Source organism: Pogona vitticeps, chromosome 5 (assembly GCF_051106095.1).
Source record: "Pogona vitticeps strain Pit_001003342236 chromosome 5, PviZW2.1, whole genome shotgun sequence".
Lineage (NCBI taxonomy): Eukaryota > Metazoa > Chordata > Lepidosauria > Squamata > Agamidae > Pogona > Pogona vitticeps.
The window spans coordinates 130,090,494-130,106,528 of record NC_135787.1 but is presented as its reverse complement, the minus strand read 5'-3'; the positions used below and the strand labels follow the sequence as shown (position 1 = coordinate 130,106,528).

Below are 16,035 nucleotides of genomic sequence, written 5' to 3'. Positions count from 1 at the left end.
CTGCCGGAAGCCCGGAAATGGCCCAAAATGGCCGCGTGCAGCGTTTTCGCGCCCTTGTTAAGTGAGGCGAGGGCGCGAAAATGGCTGCCGGCCATTAAGAAGCTTCGTTGAACGGTGAGTATTTGGCCCATTTGGAACGCATTAAACCATGTTTAATGCGTTCCAATGGAAATCCCTGCCCCGTTCAATGATGCTTCAGCATAGCAAAGGTTAATCCGGAACGGATTAACCTCGCTATGCGAGGCACCACTGTACATGGAATGTGAAGCTGCCTAGGACTGGTGAGCGGCACAGGCAGAGAGACTACGCCAGTCAAAACGACCCCATAAGCCTTCCTTTTGGGATGAGATGGAGAGGTGAGAAAATTAATTAATTAGATCCTTTTAAAATTATTTGTATACTCACTGTGGTTAGTTTTAGCATTGTCTTTTAATGATTTAAGCTGACCTGGGTGCTTTTAAGGAGAAAGGTGGATCAATAATTAATAATCTACTTTTCTTAATTAATTTTTGTCTACCGTTCTTCTTTAAAAGGACTCCAGGCAGCTTAAATTGTTCAAAGACAATATTAAAACTAACAACAGTGAGTATATAGATACGGGGGGGAAAAAGGTTCTAATTAATTCTGTAGCCACCATTGCCTTTGCAGAAGAAAGAAAAGGCTGAGCATGGAAAAGCTTCACGGGAGCTGCTAGGAACTGTGGGAAAGGCAATGGTGTGAAGACATCCTGCCAAAGAGGCAGAGAGCCTATTGAGTCTCATAATATGAGTGGGACATATCCACAAACAGGTGAGCACATGGGTGCAGTTTTTGTTTTTTAATGCAAGTCTTTTCAATTTACTTATTTATTTTATTGGTTACACGTGTGCCCTGCCTTTAATCCAGAGTTCAAGGCAGTATATATGCCCTCATTCTTCCTAGTTTATCTAGATTTTTCACACAGGCTTTTCCTTAGTGACTGGCTATTTGAGAGGGTTTTTCAAATTGGATTGTTGTGCTCTGTTGCTTTTAAATGTGTTTTTAGCATTGATTTTCTTTACAGTTTTTAATGTAACACTTGTTTTAATATTTGTATGCACTGATTTTAGCTTTTAAATATTGTCCTTTTAATTGTTGTCAGCTGTCCTTTTCTGTTGTCCTTTTAAGGAGAAAGGTGAAATAAAATATTTTAAATGAAATAAATAAATAGTTTTGTTCTCACAGCAAGTGTGTTAAGTCAGGCAAAGTAAAAGAGTGACAAGTCACAGGGACCCAAGTGCATTGTATGGTTCACCACTAACTACTGTTCTCCACATGATTTCTGTTCTCATTTTGGCTTCAATAGAAGTCAAAATCTATTTTAAAAAGGAAGTTTATATTCTGGCACAGTTCTTTCGTCTAATCTGCAGAAGCAGAAAATCAAACATTTAAATTATAAAATTAAAAATTCTTACCACTAGGGGAGTATGAGTGTGGAATGTATTATTTAAATCTGCTTAAAATAAATTTTCCCCAAATGCTATTAAACAGAAGATTTTTTAAAAAAACACATCTTTATGAAAAACTCTCACACTAGTTACAATTACACACAGCAGGTGTACTGCTATTAAAATTACCAACATACAGTATCTTAATCATTCTTAATTTAGTAACAGGCAACAACCACATACACCATCCTGCAAGACTGTAAAACATGTTCATTCTTGTTTAATATCTGAAAGTCAGCAAGCTCTGTGGAAATGTAATGATCTTCCATATAAACAAAATTTGTGTTCTAATTTTCCCTCATGATATAGGGACGTGGTGGCGCTGTGGGCTAAACCGCAGAAGCCTGTGCTGCAGGGTCAGAAGACCAGCAGACGTAAGATCAAATCCACACAACGGAATGAGCTCCCGTTGCTTGTCCCAGCTTCCGCCAACCTAGCGGTTCGAAAGCATGCAAATGCGAGTAGATAAAGAGGGACCACCTTGGTGGGAAGGTAACAGCGTTCCATGTCTAAGTTGCACTGGCCATGTGACCACGGAAGATTGTCTTCGGACAAAACGCTGGCTCTATGGCTTGGAAACGGGGATGAGCACCGCCCCCCTAGAGTTGAACACGACTGGACAAAAATTGTCAAGGGGAACCTTTACCCTTACCTTTCCCTTATGATATAAATTTTTAACTTTCTCCCACCCTGCCATGGGCCATTAATTACATAGCAACTATATTTAAGGGGTTTTAATTCACACATATGGCACATCTAATATTTTAGGGTTACATTCTTGAATAAGGTAGCAGAAAAAAATGAGAAAAATTTAGCTCTTTGGAGCAATTCCCTGACCAGTAACATCACTTTATAAACTGTCATTTTTGCTGCCTCTCTACTGTATATTACCTTAGTTCTTTACCACTGTGCATAAGTAGCTATTTCATTGCAAGTATAGTCTATAGCAGAGGTGGACAAAGCATGGCTGGCTCTCCAAATGTTGTCAGACTGAAACAGCCAGTATTCCTCACCCTTTGCTATAATGGGGGAAGCTGTGATCCAACAACATTTGGAGAGCCATACTTCATCCATCTATGTTCTACCAATTCCAGTAAAATTTTCACATAAATGTGTTTACAATCATACACTACGGCAGGTTCGGGCAGCAGGCAGGTCTGAATCTACTGTGCATCTCAGGATAGTTTGGATAAATTCAATAAAGATCTATCTACAGCAGAAGCAAAACAACAATTGACCCTTTTAAATTACTGCACTAAATGAAAATGGGTTAAAGGCCAGCAAAAGCTCATCCTTATATGCACTTTGTACAGTGGAGGAAGAGGTACTGGTTCAGAGAGTAAGGCTGTACCAGGAAAATCCTGATGGGGAGAGGAAAAAAAAAGAAAATGGACAACAGATAAGGAAAATAGCTAGGTGAACATGAAGGAAGGAGAAGGAAGAATGGACATGAAAACTGAATTGTTAACTTTATGTCACACGTGTGTGTGTATGTGTGTTAATTTGGACAACTGCCTCAAAATGGGGGTTTAAGATTATTTAAGAGAAATAAAATAAAGGAACAGGTACCTAAGAGAAACAAATCCCTGAGCACTATACAGCCTGACACTAAGGATGATTACTCAGATATAAGTTGAATAGTGTTTCTATTAGGATTCCTCACAACTCTAGTCTTACTAGTGAAGGGTATGAGACAATGCAGACTTCAGATCTTCCAGAGCTATAGTACGTGCCAGAGAAATGAGGCATACAAAGCCTTGCTCTCTTCCAATTGATCAGTTACAAAACAAAAGCTGCTAAATTACCAAATATAGATTAAAGGAAGTTTGTGCTACAACAACCAAACAGCCTTTGAGGATACATGTTTCTAAATATGGAGTCAATGTCTCATGAAAAAAAAAGTGTTAACTGGAACAGACAAAAAAGTTCTACCGTCCAGTTTCAAGTATAGTACAGTGAAAAGCTGCAACAGTGCTTTGTAATCATTTGTGAAATTTAGGTAAGTCATAGGTGAAAACTCATGTTCCTCATGTGCAGCTTTAAAACATTTAACATTTTTTTTGAAGGGCGTTCAGCAGTGCACATGCAAATTCTGAAAAGTTAATTTGTTCTGGGGTATCTTTTGCAGATTGTTTTTAGCCAGAGGTTGATACAATTTCTATGCAACTCAGGGCATTGATAGAATGTAATTTAGTAGCCACTGGTGGCAAATTGACCCCGGTGGTCGTGGGATTATATAAAGCTCCTGACTTGCAACACATTTCTCTTATGACTGAGTTCATCTCAGTGCCAGCTGAACATCACTTACCGAATCCACAAAAATAAGACAGATTCTTATATTAATTTTTGCTCCAAAAACGCATTAGGACTTATTATGAGGGGATTTTTTTTTCATGTACCGCAATCTACATTTATGCAAATACAGTCATGTCTTCTTCTGGTTGCTGCACAAGGGTGGAGGGTGGTGTTTCACTTAACTGGGGCTTATTTTGGGGGTAGGGCTTATATTATGAGCATCCTGAAAAATCATGCTAGGGCTTATTTTCAGGGTAGGTCATATTTTCGAGAAAACAGGGTATGTCTTGCCTCATTTTGTATAACATTCTGTTGTGTGTTCTCTCTCCCCCCTCTGCTAATCAAGACTAACCAAGATCTTTTTTTTTTCCTTGAAAGATTTCTTCATTATAGAAAACAGTGTGTTGTGAACTCTAATTAGTTGCTTACTTTTACTGAAGGAATTACATCTGTTTTAAGAGAAGAACAATCTGAAAAAGTTTTTTCAGAACAGTTTATTTGAACAGTGTTGCAAAGCTGCTTTGTGTTTTTACTTCAGGAATAGAAAGCAATTTGTATCCATGTTCAGAAACTGCCTATTCAGTCCATCAACATTTGTTCTAGAATTACCTGACTCAAATTAAAGGATCCCAGGCAAAGAGGGGGGAGTATGGACATTTCTCTACAAAGTACTAGAGGAAATAGGTTTTATGTGGAACGTTTTTTTTGGGGGGGCGAGGGTCACTAAGAATCTGATATACACTTCTGATGCACCTGGGACCTTGACTTGCATGTATGTATTTTATATGCTGCCATTCTCCCCACAGAGGACTTGTATGTATTCCTGGCATTACATAGCTACAAACATCCTTAACCTTTCACATATTTTTCATTGTTCATTTCTGTCTACTTTTGCTTTTCATAATGAATTTCCAAGCCATGCATTTTTTTAAAAAACTGCTCCTACAATGGTTTTTAAATTCACTATTTATACACAAGGCATTTAGAAATGTGCAGGCAATTCATTTTGTGAAATTACTTGCTCAAGAAAATGTAAATTACAGTAGTTATCTTGATGAACACATCTGACATCATATATAAAAATATACTGAAATTCTACTGCTTAGCATAGTAAATTGTAAGTTCTATTGATTCAGTGTGTCTGCTCTACTTGCAGTTTACTAAGGTAGGCAACAGGATTTCAGCCAATCTTGTAAGGCAAAACTGAGGCTATATGTTGCTGCTCTATATCACTGACTCCATTACGTATTGATTTCTCCAACCAGCCACAACTTTCCAAGGTCTCAGATGTACTTTTAATGGAAGATGACAGAGGTTAACCTGGGAAATTCTGCATGCAAAATGTATGTTCTACTATTCCATTATACTTCCCCTGAAACCTGGGTTTTGGATTACATAGGATAAGCTTGCAAGATTATTACATGCATTTTCACTCCAATGCTTTAACACTAAAGCAGGGGTGTGAAGAAACATATTTTAAGAAATGAAACAGGAAATCTTTCTTCTTCAAGAAAAACAGTACTCATTAATCCACCCATGCGAATGCAGAACGCACAGCTGGCTGCTATTAAAAAAATATGCAAATCAAGATTCTGTAACCTGGATAAATCAAGCTAATATTGCTAGGAGTAGCTGAGTTAGTCTGCCACAACAGACACACACAGAGAGACACAGACACACAAACACACAAAAAGCCCAAATTCAATAACTACCCAACTACAGTAGTCCCACTGTAACAACTGCTAAATGGTAAATGAACACTTATGTAAATCCTCCTGATTCACCGGGCATACACATTAGAACTAACAACTGAATTTAAGCCACAGAATCCAGTGGCATCTTGAAGACTAACAAGCAACCAGTAGAGATTGCTAGTGACTGCAGCCAGCTTTATCAGATAAAAATCAAACTTCTGCCAAGTAAAACTCACTTAACTTTAAGCAACTACTAAACTTTTTACTAAATATTTAGCAACTGGTTTTGGACACAGTACGGCTAGCTCAGCGGGTTAAGTGTCTGCTTGCGGAGCCCAAGGTTGGGAGTTTGATTCTCCACTGAACATCCCAGAAGATCCAGTCTGTGTGGCCTTGGACAAACTGCTTAGTCCCAGGGCGCCCCAGAAGAAAGGAATGGTAAACCACTTCTGAGTACTCTCTATCTGGAAAATCCTGAAAAGGATTGCCGTTCCTCAACGTTGACTTGATAGCACACAATGCATGGCATGGCTAGGCACTGAACTATGTGGACCACAAAAAGCCCTTCTCACCACAAATATGCCTGGTGATCCTGAGTCCCACATTTTCATATGCATGTCATTCCCATGGGCAGGAAACCTTAATAAAAAACAATCAAGAAGGTGGGATGTCCAATCTAAATGTACACACTTACATGACAACTACAGGGTATTTACATTCCTACCCAACGCTTTTGTGCAGGAATGATAACTAAACAGCCAAACTGTGGTATCACAAATACCAGGCCAGGAGAACAAAATCTAAATTGTGCATGTAAGTAATAATAATCATGTGCCAGGAAGTCAATTCTGACTTATGAAGACCCTTCTCAGCTGCTGCTTCACCTTAGTAAAGATATGCTTACAATTCTGATAGAAAGGAAGAACATTTCTTGAGATAATTTTATTTAGTACCCTTAATTAAAAAAAATCTTCCTATTAATGTGATAAAGATCAAATATTCGTTAAACTTGGAAAATGGAAGTAAAAGCCAAAGGGAATCCAAAATATTGGGTTTGTGCACACATATGTGTGTTTGAAACTCAGTAATTAAACAATTTGAGAAAGGGACAATGTACTGATGTTTACATGGCAGGTCTGTGACACACTTGCAAGGCCATGAGTGAATTAAACTGAATAGTCAGGGTTTTTTTTAATCTCAAGTTTCGGAATGGAGTGGCACAACGGCAAAACCTTGATTAACTGCCATCAGTATAACTTTATTTCATAAAGTGTAAGAGGTCAGGACCCTGCCCTTAGGAACTTGCAGTGCTCTCTTTCCACACAACAGAGAAACAGAAATGGCAATGGTTGGTTGAATTCTCTCTTGATCTTAGTTCTGACAGACCCATGAGCCCAAAGAACCATAACAAAAAAAAGTTGGCCAAGAGAAAAATTATAGCAGCTGGAACTGTCTTTCTGGGCAGCACAATTTCCTGCTGTGATCCCAAGAGACAGAATAGGGGAAAATTCAACTCTTGGCTCGCTCACCCACATTCTTCTTCAAGGCGCTACACCTATCATTCTTTCATACTCACTTCTCTCCACAAAAGATAAGAAAAGACTAAAGACAGCGGCAGCTGTTCCTTGCACCCACTTGCATTCATAGATGGCACCGGCGGCAGCCTTACGCCCCACCCCACATTAATGATCACACCTTTGTATTAGGGCAGAAAAGCAGGGAGATGTAGAAAAGGTCATTATACAGAGAACAAGAGTACAACCTCTTCAGGAGTTGCTGTTCTCTCACAGCCATCTTGTCTTCTCCAGCAACAGCCTAAGAGGACCTCTCACCATATGTGTTTTTTTTTTCAGCAGACAATCACTGCACCACCACAGCAACAGCTATTTTATTTTTTCTGTGCAAAGAAGACTCATGGGTCAAGTTAACCAGATTATTCCTTAGACTATAAGAATAGCTGTCATGGATTGGCCCAAGATTCCCTTTCAAGGCAGGTATTATGGGTAAGCATCACTGGGCATGTGCTGAGGCCATGCCCCTTAGGAGGACACACTGCTAATGCCAAGACACTTCTTGCCCTGCTGCTTCTCCTTCTCTTCTTCTTCAAATGCCCTCTAACTATGCAAATGACAATAGTGACAAAATAGTTGATTTGCTGTGTATCACATTTTCTTCCCAAAACAGGCCTACTCACAACAAAATTAAAAGACATAAGAAGATAAAACATTATACTATTAAAACACAAGTGAATTAATTATAGAATTAAAAGACACTTTAAAGTTATTCTAATTTAGTTGTATTCTAACATAGCCTATTTATGTTAGAATACAACTAAATTAGAATAATTTTAAAGGCCCATAAATATAGCATCTTGTTTCCAGTACTGGCTGGTCAGCTTGATACCTCCAGGAAGACCCCTAGTAGAGCATGAAAGTGCTTTGTCAAAGGATTTTTAAGAATGATACATTATCTTCCACAGGAATAGGAAGATGATAGAGATGTTTTGCAGTATATCAACAATAATTTATACCTTCTACTTGTTCAACAATAGCAGCACAGTGACTACCCTCCGCCCCCAAATATCCTGTTGAAAGAAAGCTTGGGATAACTAAGAAAAGATCTACAAATTGAGGCCTTTAGTTTCAGTTCACTTCTGGTACCTTTATCAATTTCCTGGGCTGAGAAGTATTTAATGCTATGGTTTCTGGATAAAGCAAAATTTGGGGGATCTCAGTAGAAAATTTCAGTACAGAATAAAGTATATTCTACAGATCTAAAGGTTGTTTAGTCCTTATCTTCCATGTAGATATTTCCAAACTCACTGTATTGATCATGCCACTTCCTTCTCAACTACAGAATAAAGTCTTCACAATTACTCAAATTTCAGGACTTTTTCACACAGGAATATTAACCTAAACCAAACATATAAGTCTGCTTATTTTAACAACAAGAATATGCAATAGTGATGTGGGTAGAATTACCCAATAACCTTACAGACTAGTTTCTGTTGGGAACACTCCTCTTTTTTGCCCCCAGCGAAATGGCCCAAGGTTGATAAGAAGAGAAGGCAAGGCAGATAAAAACTAATCACTACCTTAGCAAAATCTAAAGATAACAGAAGGATGCTTAATCTAGGAAGAGAGGGAAATGTAGAAGATATGCCACAGACATAAGACCTCATATCCCTCCCTTCTATTACTCTTTACTAGCGATGGGTAGGAACCACTGGTTTGGTGCAGGATGTTTCCTGGCCGAACAGGTGATCCGCAGTTCAGTGCCCCACCCTCTCCAATGGGCGCCCACTTGGTGGCAGCACCCTGCCCCGCCTTCTCCAGGAGTTCATGCCCATCTCTACTCTTTACCCAAATTATCATACTCTGGCCCAGAACTAATATAAAAGAGAATCCCCATTTCACTAACAGTGATGTGAAAATCCACTCATTCAGATACAGTGGATCCTTGACTTACAGACGGCTCCACTTACAGACTTTTCGAGTTACAGACTTCTCTGGCCGCAAAATTTAGGTTCTACTTGCAGCCGGAGAATCGACCTACAGCCCAGAAAAAAAACAAAATGGAACAAAAATGGAACAAAAACGGCCGGTTACGGATTAATTGGTTTTCAATGCGTTGTAGGTCAATGGAGACTCGACCTACAGACTTTTTGACCTGCAGCCACCGTTCCAATATAGATTAATTCTGTAAGTAGAGGGTCCACTGTACTCTGATGGCAACATGGAAAAGAGAGACTCATGCTATTTTGAACTATTAACACAGCAGTGGGGGAAATTCAGTCCATACCCATACATTCAGGTTTTCTGATCCAAGCTGTGTTTTCTATCCTGCATTAATTTAAACTGGCATGATGATTCTGTTGTTCTCTTTCTATATAGCTTGAGGTAAATTAGAGACTCCACTTAAATCCATCAGCACCCACTGAAAGGCTAGTGGAGAGCAAAAAGAAAAAAGGAGATTCATTCTGCTACCTGTCATCAACCTGCCTGACAGAGCACAAGAGGATTAAAATGTGTTAAGTACCACTTAAACTTTCTATAAGAGAAATGCTCACAATTCCTGAAGGCTACATGCAGCGACTACCAATTCCAGACCTGCAGGGCCACAGGTCCAGCTTGTGGCAAAACAGTAATGGAGAAGAAAATACCCGACAGATACTCAGAAAAGTTATTTTATTAGAATAACCCATATTCCAATACTAGGTACTGATATAAGTTTCCTAGGCACTCCAGAGTTGCAGCCAAAATGAAATTTTCTGTGCAAAAATTACTTTCACCAACAACTTTTGCACAGATCGTGTGACAAAAGCTATATAGACATATACACAGCACATTCATGAAACAGAAGCCAATTGCACGTTCATTACGATTACTACAGTACTCCACTTTCTCTGCAGTGTCTTAATTTTCAAAGAGGTATCCATGCCAGTCTGCAGCAGCAGCAGCTATCAAACAGAATCGTGCGGTGTTTTGAAGCTCACACCAAATTTATTATGGCATAATAAAACTGTCGTGGACTACAGCCCATAATTCTTCAGCCAACGCATTACCGAGATTTTCAGATATCAACACACACACACTTGTATATACATACAAACCATATATATGGTTTGGGAGAAGATTTAAGTTGAGACTAGGGGCAGTGAGGCCAGAGGAAAATTAAATCCAAGCTAGATAGCGCAGAAAACCAGTCTGATGTATGGACCATGATCCATTTATTTATCCTTGCAAAAGCCCTGTACAGTCAATCACTATGAATACTCCAGATATGAAGTCATGCGGTGGGAGAGAAGGCCACTTCGTCCGCCCAGGGCACGACTTGGGCAGAAACTAGCTGCTCTGTCAAAGGGGCTGTGCTTCCTTCAGAAACGAAGGCACGGCCACCCGGCGAAAAGGGGCGGCGGCGACGGCCGCCTGGCGAAAGGGAGCCCGCTTTAGGGCCGGAAGCGAAGAGGCAGCGAAGAAAGCCTCGCCCGGCGCAGGCAGGCGGGCACAGCGGTCGGCAAAGGCGGAAACTCAGCAAGAAGCTGAAATCTTAGGGCCGGGGAGAAGTCTAGAAATTACCCCCCCTAAAAAAGGGGCGGGATGGGGGAGGAAAAGGGGGACCGCTGCGCCTGACAGGGAAGGATGGCGACCGTTCGACCGCACGACAGGAGGGGAGAAAGCGAAGAGAAGGCCCTGCGTCCCCAGCCTTCCTGCTCGCCCGCCCGCCCGCAACGCTTCCTTCTCGGGCGAGGGGAGCGAATGCAAAGTCGAGTCCCGCCCCCGCGCCGGGCGCCTTACCTGCGGTCCTCGGCGGCCCAGACGCAGCGAACTCAACGCGTCGCCGCCGACGCCGTCCTCCTCCCTTTCTCTCCGTCTCACCCGCCCCCCCCCTCCGTTCAGCGCCTGCGCGCTTTGGAGCCACCTCGCCGAACCGACGCGGGGGACGGCCGAGGAGGGAAAGAGTCGGCTTGACCCTGGGCCGGCTTCGAGGGCCGCAGCTGCAGCAATTCAGCCACCACCGCCGCCGGCCCTGCTGCTGCTGTTGTTGCTGAGCCGGCAAGGCGAGGGAAAGCTCGCCCGCCCGCCCTCTAGCGCTGGAGGACTCTCGGCTGGTGGGGGGTTTGTGTCTTCGAGTGGGCAGGACGGAGGCAGCCTCTTAAGCTCACAACACGAGAAAAAAAATACTGATAATCCTCCCGGAGGCGGCGCGTCTCTGTGAGGCGAACTGATGGGGGGACTCGTCCGGGGTGTGAAATAACGAGGAAAGAGAGATGGTTTCTGACCACGTGCAGAGTGCTATTTTTTTCTACCTCCCTTGGCGGCCCGGGGCTGCCACTTGCCCATGAAGGAGAGTGCCTTCCTGGCCATTCCGCAGCGCCCTTTCAGGCTGTCTTTACTTCCCCTCTCCGTTAAAAAAAAAGAGGAATAAATGAGAAATATGTTTCTGTTTTCGTTTTTAAAACGAATGAAAGTAAAACCTTAACAAGCATAGTATGCGTGTCTTTATCTACAAGATCAACAAAAAAAAATCAGAGAGGGCCTTCTGAGGTGACATTGAAGGATTTCTTAAGTACATATTTGTACATCTTGAATATTGCAGAAGATAAGCCTCAAGTTAAATACGTATTAGTTTGGCAAGTGGATTTTTAGGACCTGGAGAGTTTGTTGTAGTTGTGCAAACAACAGAAAACCTGATCTCTTTTTCTGTTGGCATAAGGAAGGAGGGAAAGTTAGGTACTGTACTTCATGCATTGCACTTCTTCAGGTTAACTCCCGGTAAAGCCCCACTTAGATCAATAGGCCCACTCAGTAGAAGAGCCAAAACTCTGACTCATGGCCACCTTGAATAAAGGTGTCGAAATGTGCTAAGATGTTTAAGGAGTGGTTTTAACACACACACAGAGGGAGCTTCAGATGGGTCTTGGCTAGTTGGGATGACATTAAATCCTTAGCTCAAAGTTTAGTTATGTTTTTAAGGTGGAAAAAAAGATGAAAATGGGGTATTTGTTTGTTTGTTTGTTTGTTTATTTATTTATTTATTTATATCCCGCCTATCTGGGATTACGACCACTCTAGGCGGTTTACCAGTGAGTAAACCCAAATGGAGCTTACTTTTGAGGAGACATGCATTGGATTGCAGTCAAAAGAGTTTCATGTTTCATGTCGTTTCCCCAAACCTACCTCTCACTAGGTTAGGGCTGAGTGTGTCCCTCCAGTTGGACTGGCTCACATCATTCTTCACCCTTATTTATGCTGGACATGGCTAATGGAATTAGATTTGAAAACATATTGAGGACCAAATTTTCTCCATCCTTGCACCAAAAGAAGCTGGCCAAGTCTATGTCAAATTGCTACAGCAGAACAGATCATGTGCTCATCTCTTGGGATCCTCTAGTACTGGGTAATTCTACATAAGGGAAGTCTCTGTTGGAATTTGTGTGTACTGTATGTATACTTAAATCTTTGTTTTTAATAGCCAGGAAATTTGATTCTTCAGAGAGAAAAACTCTGGTTTATAAATGTGGGATATTGTGCTTCTGTACCCATGATTTAAAATACCAGGATATGGCCCAGTACTGCTGTACAAAATCATGCCCATATTGCCAGCAGGAAAAGGGTGCCAAGCTTTACGTAGCAAAGGGCAGTCTGAATGCTGACAACACCAATGGCAGCAGTCAAGATAGTCTATAGCAGCTATGGCGAACCTATGGCACGTGTGCCACAGCTGGCATGCAGAGCCCTCTCTGTGGGCATGTAAGCCATAAGTAGCTGAATTGCTCCCCCCCCCCCGCCGGCAGCTGAATCTCAGAAACTGTCTAGACTGAGGCTGTATTAACCAAGAAATCCTGGATTCCAGCGCTCCCCTCTGCTGGTGCAGTGGTCCAGCGAAGGGGTGCAATGGCAGCCATTACTGGTCTAGCGTGACTGGGGGATTGGAGGACAGTAAATATTTATTAGTACTGCCCCTAAAAAAAACCACAAGCATTTAACCCTTGCAGTGCAGGGGCAGCCCCACTGCAAGGGTTCAAAAAAGTTAAGCCCAGAGTTCAGCTTTAAAGTTTTGTGAGGGTGACACCATTAGTTACCGCACTCGGTGGCACTGGGTGACACCAACACTAGTGATGCCTTTGCCTGCAAAACCAACCAAGTAGGTTTTGTGTTGCAGTTTGGGCACTCAGGCTCAAAAAGGTTCACCATCACTGGTCTATAGGATACCTTCTTGTGCTGACTATCATTCGCACTTTTTTTGCAAACAGCCATGACATTTGCTTTGTATTTGGGTAAGATGTGGCTAACTGATGAAAAAAAGAGCCAGTTTGGGGGATTTTGTCTTGCTTGATGTCACTTTGTGATTGATAGTTTAAATAAGCAATCAGTGTAAAGAAGCCACAGATCTCCCAAGTTCTTTTATCTAGAAGAAAACAAACCTGGCCTGGTAGTACTGTTTTGTTTAGAAAAGCTGAGAGGGTGTAACCGTGTATTGTATGTGCAATAATGAATCACGACTGATAGGCACAACAAGAAAATCCATAGCCCTATATAATCTTCTAAGAATGTGACCTTCCCCCAACTCCACTTTTTTGGGGGAAAACATTTTAAAAAGTACTTGCCAAGTAACATTTGTCTAATTCCAGACTTGGTGGAGAGAGAGAGTTTGTGTATAAACTTATGTAACAATTTGAAAATGTGTCTTAAGAAAGAATATGCACTCATGCTCAGCAATCTCTTTGACTAAGTAAGAGTGATGCATTTTGCAACTCCCAGTATTGTTTTAAAGTGGCTCCAGTCCTTCCTGGAAGGTGGTTCTGGGGGATTCATGTTCGACACCCTGGCTGCAGACCTGTGGGGTCCCCCATGGTTTTGTTTTGTCTCCTATATTATTTAACATCTACATGAAACCTCTGGGAAAGATTATCTGGAGTTTTGGAGTTTGGTGTCACCAGTATGCGGATGACACCCAACTCTACCTCTCCTTGCCACCTAAATTCGAGGAAACTGCTTTTGCTCTACATCAGTGTTTGGTATCAGTAATGGACTGGATGAGAGTAAATAAACTGATACTTAATGCAGACAAGGCAGAGGTGCTCCTGGTCAGTTGAAAGGCAGATCAAGAAATAGGGGTGCAGCCTGTGCTGGATGGGATTACACTCCCATTGAAAAAACAGGTGTGCAGCTTGGGAGTGTTTCTCTGAGCCTGGATGCCCAGGTCTCAGCAGTAGCCAGGAGTGCATTTGCACAATTAAAGCTAGTGCACCAGGTATATCCATTTCTTGAGAGATCTGATCACTGTGACATGTGCCCTAGTTACTTCCTGGCTGGATGACTGTAATGTGGTCTATGTGGGGCTGCCGATGGAAAGTGTCAGGAAACTTCAGTGGGTCCAAAATGCAGCAACTCAGATTGCTAACTGAGGCTGGTTACAAGGATCACATAACCCCCCTCCTGCTGCTATTTATAGCAGCTCCACTGGCTACTGATCCGTTTCAAGGCACAATTTGAAGTGCAGGTTTTAACCTATAAATCCCTAAATACCATGGATCCAAGCTACCTCAAAGAATGTATCTCCCATTATGAGCCAGCTCAGGTGTTGAGATCATCAGGAGAAGCCCTTCTCTTCGTCCTGCCACCTTTACAGGTGTGACTCATGGAGACCCAGGAGAGAGACTTCTCTGTTGCTGCTCCCAGACTGTGGAACTCCCTTCCACAGGAGCCCAGACTGGCCCTGTCTTTGCTGTCCTTCCAAAAGCAGGCGTTCTCTTCGGGCAAACCCCTCTCTCAGTAATTAGATATCTTTGTGTGATTTTCAGATGGATTGTTATCCATTACTGCTTTGACTGGATTTTTAGTACTTTTTGTGTTTTCCATTTTTTAATTTTTCATTTCTCAGAGTGGCATTTTTAAGTGTTTATATACTTAGTGTTCTTAGCTTTAATGTTGCCTTTTAATGATGTAAGATTCCTCTTTACTCATTGTTCTTAGCTTTAAATATATTTTAATGATGTTAACCACCATTACAGTATATACTCATTGTTTTCAACTTCAAATATTGCCTTTCAAGGTTGTAAACTGCCTTGGGTCCTTTTCAAGGAGAAAGGTGGGGTAAAATATTTTAATTAACTAAATGACTAACTAATTAAATAATTAATTAAATAACTAAATAACGTGTTTCCCTGAAAAGAAGACAGGGTCTTATCTTACTTTTTGGTCCAAAAATGCATTAGGGCTAATTTTCAGGGGATGTTTTAATTTTTTCATGTACAACATTCTACATTTATTCAAATACAGTCATGTTATCTTCTTCTGGTTGCTGCACAATGGTGGAGGGCGAGGATTTATTTAACTGGGGCTTATTAGGAGGGTAGGATTTATATTATGAGCATCCTGAAAAATCATTGTTGTTGTTTAGTTGTTTAGTCGTGTCTGACTCTTCGTGACCCCATGGACCAGAGCATGCCAGGCCCTCCTATCTTCCACTGCCTCCCAGAGTTGGGTCAAATTCATGTTGGTCGTTTCAATCACACTGTCTAACCATCTCATTCTCTGTCATCCCCTTCTCCTCTTGCCTTCACACTTTCCTAACATCAGCGTCTTTTCCAGGGAGTCTTCTCTTCTCATGAGATGGCCAAAGTATTGGAGCCTCAGCTTCAGGATCTGCCCTTCCAGTGAGCACTTAGTGTTGATTTGCTTTAGAATGGATAGGTTTGTTCTCTTGCAGTCTAGGGGACTCTCAAGAGCCTCCTCCAGCACCACAATTCAAAAGCATCAATTCTTCGGCAGTCAGCTTTCTTTATGGTCCATTTCTCACTTCCATACATTGCTACAGGAAAAACCATAGCTTTGACTATGCGGACATTTGTTGGCAAGATGATGTCTCTGCTTTTTAAGATGCTGTCGAGGTTTGTCATTGTTTTCCTCCCAAGAAGCAGGCGTCTTTTAATTTCGTGGCTGCTGTCTCCATCTGCAGTGATCATGAAGCCCAAGAAAGTAAAGTCTGTCACTGCCTCCATATCTTCCCCTTCAGTTTCCCAGGAGGTGATGGGACCAGTGGCCATGATCTTAGTCTTGTTGTTGTTGAGCTTC

General features: G+C 41.7%; 1 protein-coding gene across 2 annotated transcripts in view; it reads right to left on the bottom strand.

The window, feature by feature from the left end:
* Positions 1-10,893, bottom strand: part of FAM3C (FAM3 metabolism regulating signaling molecule C) — a 43,388-nt gene extending 32,495 nt beyond the window's left edge. For both annotated transcript variants that reach the window (XM_020807340.3, XM_020807341.3), the window contains exon 1: positions 10,753-10,893. The gene's annotated coding sequence lies outside the window, so the exon portion shown is untranslated. The remainder of the gene's footprint in view (positions 1-10,752) is intronic.
* Positions 10,894-16,035: the final 5,142 nt, after the last annotated feature.